The sequence below is a fragment of the Eriocheir sinensis genome, unplaced genomic scaffold (assembly GCF_024679095.1).
Source record: "Eriocheir sinensis breed Jianghai 21 unplaced genomic scaffold, ASM2467909v1 Scaffold947, whole genome shotgun sequence".
NCBI lineage: Eukaryota > Metazoa > Arthropoda > Malacostraca > Decapoda > Varunidae > Eriocheir > Eriocheir sinensis.
Genome location: NW_026112327.1, coordinates 142,501 through 150,483, shown reverse-complemented (window position 1 = coordinate 150,483; position 7,983 = coordinate 142,501). Strand labels below are relative to the sequence as shown.

The window sequence follows — 7,983 nt, the reverse complement described above, 5'->3', positions numbered from 1 at the left end:
GAGTGGGATTTCACGGAGTAAGGCAATCTCTGTATCATCAGACACAAATTTACAACAATTGCTGAACGTATTGCTCAAAAAGTAAAAAGCAGCAAATTATTCTGAGATTTTTTCCTGCTTCTCTTCCTCCCCTCCTTCGTCTCCCTCCTGAAATGCATGAAAGAAATATAGATATACCTCGTCACTTGCAAAATACCTACTATTCTTATTTATTGCAACCGCCTATTTACTTGATTATTATATACATTAATAGGTCTCTTGCAAGTAATGAGGTATATTTTACGTGCTTACCTTTCAGAACTCAGACTAAATATTTTTCTCCGTACGCAAGTTAAGTGTACAAATTATATAAGAAAGGATATTTTGCAACGTAGGGATGGATAGCTGCGGTGCTGCGGTATCCTGATGCGCGTACCGTTGGATCACCTGTGCTTTCCCAGCCAGGTATAAAAATGTTGTGAACCGAGGCTCATCTCTCCTTTCTTGGCAAAAAAAATCCTTTATCATATTTCTACATACTTTTTGTTACTGTGTGCATTGAAATACATTAAAAAAAAGGTTAACAAAGCCTACTAAATTTCATCCGGTAGGCACAAGCAATATGAGACTTTGAGATTGAAAAGAAAAAACAAAAAGAGGGGAGGTGCATGCGATACAAGGGACAGGGATAAATATTAGAAGGACGTCGCTAGAAATGTGATAGAAAAACAATTTACCTGAAAGATACCAACGCTATATATTTTTGCTCCCTCAGGTCATCCTCCTCCAGTCTCAGTGAACTATTTTCCCGCTCACACCGTCGCCATCACCGCCACCAGGAGCCTCAACGCCCCTATCACTAGCAAGGTAAATGACCGAGCTTCGGGATCAGTTTCAGTTACCAATATTATTTTGTAGTGCGAACTTGTCAAGTGTTTAATCGCATGCATTTACAGTCAAATTACATGGTTCAAGTGATTACCTTTATACGGATGCCAGTTATTAACCATTAATTCTTTTTTTTTTATTTCATGAGTTTAAATGTCACGCTTTTATGCATTAATCATATTTTTGCACATTCTCTATCCTTAAAGGCCATCATGCTTTTCCAAACAGGAATAGTGTAGTAATAGTTCATTTTGTTATTTTGAAGTGAAATGGTTGATATCGTGGATTAGAAGCTTCATAATACTTCTTAAAAGGTTTTACTTTTTACCTTTGATATGTCCTTAATTTGAGTATGTATTTAAGACGAACATTATATTAGAACAGGAGAATACATATCTACAAGTCGTTGTCCAATAGTGTCCAAGTTTATTTTGTTCCAGGTCATTCTGAGTCGAGGTTTCCCTTTTTATTGTCGCCGCGGTGTAGGTGTCGTATTGAATTAGGGTCCACAATGCGATTACCGTGTGTGGGAGGAAATTACATTAGTTGTGCCCTCTCGCTCGCTGCACGAGAGGGTGAATACGCGGCAGTAAGTGGAATGTAGTGAAGCGAGGAAGGCGGGGGAAAGGCGAGAGGTTGTGCGAGGGTGAGAGGTCAGTAGGTGAGCGGCGGTGAGGCGATGAAATGTGGGAGGATATGAGGGATGCGGCATAAAGGAAGTCGTGTTGGGTTGTAAGGAAGAAGTGAAAATATGCAATGTTGAAAATGAAGATTTTAGTGAGGTGAAAGGAAGTGAAGAAGGAAGAGGTAAGGTCAAGTGAAGTTGGTGGCATGCGATGAAGCCAGTGGTCATCTCCGTTATATTGAGAATGACTTCAGGACGGCCAGTGCAACATCCGGGTTACCAAAGATACGTTCCTCAGGTTAGCTCAAGTACCCATTTATCGACCAACCCGAAAGGAATAATGAACAGCTAGGTGAACTACTCTCTGACTGCCTGAGTAGAGATTCAACTCCCCAGGTCCGCGGATTTGTAGCTAAGTATTATAATCACTTCACCAGGGAGACGGAGAAAAGTTAAAGAGGAGGTGCAAAGAAGATTGGAAGGTGATAGCGAAGGAAGGTCGTGGGGTGAGGTGAATAAGGGAAAACGTGAACAAAATCTGGAATACTTGAGTGACGTGAAGATTTGAAGATCGGAGAGTGACAGGAGTTGAGGAGATGCGGATCGGGGGAGAGATGAGGACGTAATTAACTGCTCTTTCGGCCGCCTCTTCGGATTCTTTACAGGAGCAAGGAGCAGCGAGTAGCGGAATTTTTTTTATTAATTCCTTTTTTTGTGTGCCCTTGTGCTGTCTCCTTTGCTGTAAAAAAAAGAAAGAGAGAGAGAGACAGAGGGGAAATGAGGATGAGGAGGAGGAGGTGGGAGATGGAAAGTAGGTTGAAGTAAGGATGAGATAAGCGTGAACATTAAGGAGGAGGTGAAGATTGAGGACGTTGAGGCTGAAGTGAAGTGAAATGAGGAGTCAGGAGATTGTGAACAAGCGAGGTCGATGACTTCATTCAGACCTCAATAATTACGCACAAACACCTTCTGCAATCTGGGGCGTTGCTTAGTGGACTCAGGCTGATGGAGGCGAGGAAGAGACTCCCATCCCCCTTCCAGCCCCCTACCAGCTCCCTTCCATCTCCCTTCCATCTCCTTCCATCCCCTTTCATCGCCTTTCATCCCCCGTCCATCCCCCTTCCATACCCTTTCATCCCCCTTCCATCCCCCTTCAACCCCTTCCCTTCCCCTAACAACCCCTTCCATCCCCCTTTCCATCCCACTACCAGCCCACTTCAACCCCCTTTTTTTTTAATTAATTAAGCCCATTTTCATACATTTTCATTATTTCAGGCCCTTCTAAGTTTCAGTCTATTTATATGCTATTCACACTCTGAACTCATTCTTTTAGCTCCTGCCAACTGAGTCTGAACCCTCTCACGTGGCCTTCCATAATTTTCAGCTCCATTCATCCTTTTTTTGGCATTTTTTTGATTTCATACCATCGCCCTCCACGCTATTTGCTCACTTTACGTCGCTTTTCGCTTTCATTCTGGTCCGTATCAGCACCTGGTAGTATATTTATGGTTTTGCTTGAGTATACGTTTCAGTTTCTTAGTTAATTTCAGCGCTACAGGTCTATCAGTATTATATTAGCACCACTCACACTGATTCCAATCCCTTATAAGCATGCATTTTCAGCGTCTTCGGTCCTACTTTCGTTATCTCTTAGTGTTATTTCTGTTCTAGCTATTGTTTTCTTTTTGCACATCTCTCGTGTCTGCTCGCCTTGCACCTCTTCGCCGTCCTCTTATACTTCCTCTTCCTCGCGTGCATCTTCGGCCTCCCCCCTCTCTCCTCTGCATCGTCTTCATCTTCCTCCTCATCCTCTACTGCTGTTTCTCACGACCGGCCGTTCTGCCTCTAAGGAGATGCTCGGCTCTGTAAGTGTACGGGAAGCTTCTCAGATGCTCCTCAGGCCAGGCGGATAATGTTTGCCAACTCCATCCAATTACTAAAAGGAAGCCGGTGCTGGAGCTGCCGTGATGGCCTTTTAAAAGAGAGTAGTCGGTGCAGTTGTTCTTCTCTTCCCCTCCCCCCCTCCCCCTTCTCTCTCTCTCTCTCTCTCTCTCTCTCTCTCTCTCTCTCTCTCTCTCTCTCTCTCTCTCTCTCTCTGTCTCTCTCTGTGCTGCTACTTAAACAGTTTCATTTAGTTTATCTTATCTTTCTGGTTCTTATGATGTATTTTCTTCTTCTTTGGCTGTTTTTTTTTGTTTTATTTACTTATGCTGCACTAATTATTCCTCGTTCTATTTACCCTCTTTTACTTATATATTTCTTTATCTTGTATTTTCATGTTCATAATCACTAGAGTGGCTTCCATTTCTTCCATGTATCTCTAACAGTTCCATTTATTGCATATGTGTGTGTGTGTGTGTGTGTGTGTGTGTGTGTGTGTGTGTGTGTGTGTGTGTGTGTGTGTGTGTGTGTGTGTGTGTTCATGCTCACGACTAGAATATTTGGTATTTTCACTGATAGGCTGTCCAGCTTTTGCAACAATTTTTTCGGCTTATTCCAGACACAATATTTCTTTTATTCTATTTTAATTATTCAGAACTGGACGGCTTTTACTGACCAGTGACTCTGCTTGATATCTGATTCTGAAAGTGCTCCTGGGATGACAAAAATATGACTAGTAATAATAAAAAAACATGAATTTGTAGTTGTGACTTATGTGATCTTTTCATTTAACGAAGGAAGCAGAGAGTGGTGAGAAAGATAAAATGTATAAGGACAAAATATGAATCCCGAATTTTATCAGGCTTCTTAGTTTTCTTAGGAAAGGATTCTTGGCTCTGCGTCCTCAGGGTGAAGAAAGAAGATACGTGGTCAGAAATATCGGGAATGCTCTCACTACATGTATACAACACTCATATATGTGGATGTGCGTTTGCAAGTGCGTCTGTATGTAAACATTTGTCTGTGCCTGTAAAACATTCTCTCTTGCAACCCAAATAATAAAAAGCAAAGTTGGAAGTATTTGTTCGTCTGGTTTTCTGTAGACTTTGAAAGCGTATTTCCTCTGCGTGCGTGGGCCTGTTTACAGTTTCTATTTAACTAATGAACAGCCACCATCAAGAATAATTAAATATTTTGTTCATTCATTATTGCATGTAATGTCGCGGTCATTTTTGTTATATTTTTTTCCTGGAAATGTGTGTGTATGTGTGTGTGTGTGTAAATTTTTCTCTCTCTCTCATCACTCCTGCAACGCCTTCTTGTTAATAATTTAGTTTCGATCCTCAGATTTCACCACCTTCAGTCTTCCTTCCTTCTCTATTCTTCTTCCTCTTCCTCCTCTTCACCTCATTATTTCTCGTCTCCTTCTTGTCTCTCTCCTTTTGCTCATGTTTATCATATATTTTCACTTCTCTTTTTCGCTGATTTCTTTATTTTATATCCTAAAATCTTTTCACCAGCATTTTCTCCGTCTAGCTCTCTTGCACGATTTTTTCCCTTCCTTAATCTCTTCCCTTTCCTTCTCATTATCATTATCTTCTTTTTCACCTCTTTTCTGAGCCTTCTTTCCCCCCTCCTTTTTCTCCTCGTCCTCTTCTTCCTCCTCGATTATCCCCCAGCACTTCCTTCTCTTCCTCCTCCTTCTCTGTCGTCATTCTTTCTTCCTCCTCCTCCTCCTCCGCTTCTATCGTCCTTCCTCCTCCTTGTCCCGCTCGTCCCTCTGATCTTTCGCCCCTCTCGTTCCTCTCATCATCCCCGTCCACCTCTCAATAAGGGTTTTCTTCTTGGCTCGGCTTCTTCACGGGCTGGTTAGCAGGAGGCTCGGCGTGGCGGCGGGATAATGAGAGTGATGATGGTGAGTTAGCGTGGTGATGACGGTGATGCAGGGCCGTGAGGATGGTGATTGAGTCTGAAGCCTGCTTACCAGCCCGAGATCAGTGCGTCAGGTAATCACGCAGAATACCACGAACACACTGATGAAGCAAACAACGGGGGGTGAGGGGGGGGAGGGGGGATTGAAGGGGAGAGGGAGAGAATGGGAAAGCGGAAGAATGGGAAAGTGGGAGAATGGGAAAGGGGGAGAATGGGAAAGGGGGAGAATGGGAAGGGGAGGGAAAGGGGAGAATGGGAGGGGAAGAATGGAGGGGAGAATGGGAGAGGGGAGAATGGGAGAGGGGAGAGAGGGGGAGAGAAGAGAATGGAGAAGAGAGAAGAGAGAAGAGAGAGAGAGAGAGAGAGAGAGAGAGAGAGAGAGAGAGAGAGAGAGAGAGAGAGAGAGAGAGAGAGAGAGAGAGAGAATTTTTTTGTGTGTGGGGTTTTGGAGAGTTTTTTTATTCAGCGGCTGGTGGGTTTGTGAAGCTATCTCCTCGTGGTGTTGTGTGTGGTGTTGTCGGTTAACATGGTGGTGGTGTTCGTTGTGGTGGTGAAGGTGGTGGTTTCACAAAGAACACGTTGGGGAGAAGTAACATATCTTGAGCTAAAAAGAAATGTCCTGAAGCATCATCATCGATATCATCATTAACATCATCATCTTCAACATTAGCAGGAGGAGGAGCAGGAGGAAGAGTAGGAGGAGGAGGAGGAGGAGGAGGAGGTGGTCGTGGTATTAATGGTGGTAGTGGTTGTGGTGGTAAATATTATACTCGAAAAGATTTTATTTTTTCATATTCTCGAGAATGCTGTTGCTGCAGGTGAAGGAGGAGGAGGAGGAGGAGGAGGAGCAACAGGAGCAGCATGAGGAATAGGAAGAGTAGAAAGAGAGGGAGAAAAAGAAAAAGAAATTAAAACAGTATGAGGATGAGAAAGAGGAGGAAGAGGAATAGAAAAAAAGGAAAAGGTGGAGGACGGGGAGAGGGAAAAAAATAAATACACATAACGATTCGATTATTTTAGATTCTCGGAACAAGAAATAACCTTAAGATGCGTGAGGCGAATCGCGTACCCAGAGATTTACGTCCAAGAAAAGTAAGGAATCCGCCGTGAGTGAGAGGTAATCAAGGAAGGGCTACGGAGCGGGTAAAAGAAAGACCAGACACGCTTGTTATTGAGGAAACTTCAAATGAAATGAAACTCGCCTGGACGCGGGGAAGAAACAAAACTATGCTGTGATAACGACGTCTGCGTGTGTGTGTGTGTGTGTGTGTGTGTGTGTGTGTGTGTGTGTGTGTGTGTCAATAAATAAACGAGATTGAAAGGTAGGAGAGAGAGAGAGAGAGAGACCGATCGACAGTATTCAAACATTGCAGTCCGCCTTCCTCCTATCCTTGGAAAAATAGACAGTAAAGAGAAACGAAACCGAAGTATTTACAAAAGGAGAAAAGTGGCTGATGAAAAGAAGGAATGAAGAAATGTCAATATCGAAACCAAGACAGAAAAGAAACACAGTAAAGGGAAGCTGAGAAGATATTTATACTGTTTATCATCATTGCTATTAGGAAGCCCAGAAAAAAAGGGATGAAAAACAAAGTAACCTCAAAAACCAAAACAATTGATTGAATGAAGAAGATGAGGAAGAAGGAAAAGAAGCAGATGAGAATTGGAAAGTGAATGGAAAATGATATGCAGGAAAAAGGTGATGTAGGAGAGAATGGTCAAGGGGAAAAATACCGTCTGAAAGATCATTGAGGAAGAATAGAGGATGAATGAAGCTGGACGAGGAAGATGTGGAATATGAAAGTAGTCAAATTATAATAACGAAGGAATAGGGTAAGAAGAATCGGGGAGAGGAAAGGGAGAAGAACAGCAAGGAAGGGAGAGGCATGGAGCTAGGGATAAGTGTGTAGAGGAGAGTAGATATGAAGAGTAGATAGGAAGAGGGGCAGAGTAAGACGGGGAAAGAGCGAGAAAAGAGTGAAGGTTAGTGGGTATTATAAGAAGAGTGACCGTGTATAACAGTAAAGAGAAAGAAAGAGAAGAGCTTGTGATGAGAGAGTGAAGACAGCGAAACAGAGAAATACCAGGAGAGAAAAGAATCAAGGGAGGAGTGGAGTTCAGAGAGAGCAAGAGAATGATAAGAACGAAGGAGAAAAAGAACGAACATTGTAAAGGAATAGAAAATCAGAAGGCGACAGAGACTTCGTATACTCGTACTAAAACAAGGAAAGAGTAAAGGAGAACAGGAAGGCAGAGCATGATAGCACGAAGGAGATAATACGGTAATACAATTCAGGATAAAATTAATGGCTGGTAAGTGAATGGCGAGAGAAAAAAGTGAAGGATATTTACATAGATTTACATAGAAAATCAGACCACAAAGACCCCATGGTCCAGACTTGGTGGTCTGTCCTTAAACCTAAGTGATTTTACATTAATCAGGAGACTCCAAAACGTTGCATTTCTACTCTAGTTGATATTAAGTTGAAGGAAGTGACGGTCGAGCCTATTTTTGAAGGAGTCAATCGTGTTACACTGGACCACTGATGATGGGAGCTTATTCCATTCTCGCACTACAACGTTGGTGAAGAAAAATTTGGTGCAGTCTGAATTTACATGTCTACATCTGAGTTTTACGCCATTGTTCCTCGTGCTCAAAGTGTCATCGATCATAAACA

General features: G+C 42.6%; 1 long non-coding RNA gene across 1 annotated transcript in view; it reads left to right on the top strand.

The window, feature by feature from the left end:
* Positions 1-753: 753 nt before the first annotated feature.
* The window catches only part of LOC126994989 (uncharacterized), a 94,689-nt gene continuing 87,459 nt past the window's right edge, over positions 754-7,983 (top strand). Inside the window, exon 1 of the long non-coding RNA XR_007749766.1 lies at positions 754-846. This is a non-coding gene — a long non-coding RNA (uncharacterized LOC126994989). The remainder of the gene's footprint in view (positions 847-7,983) is intronic.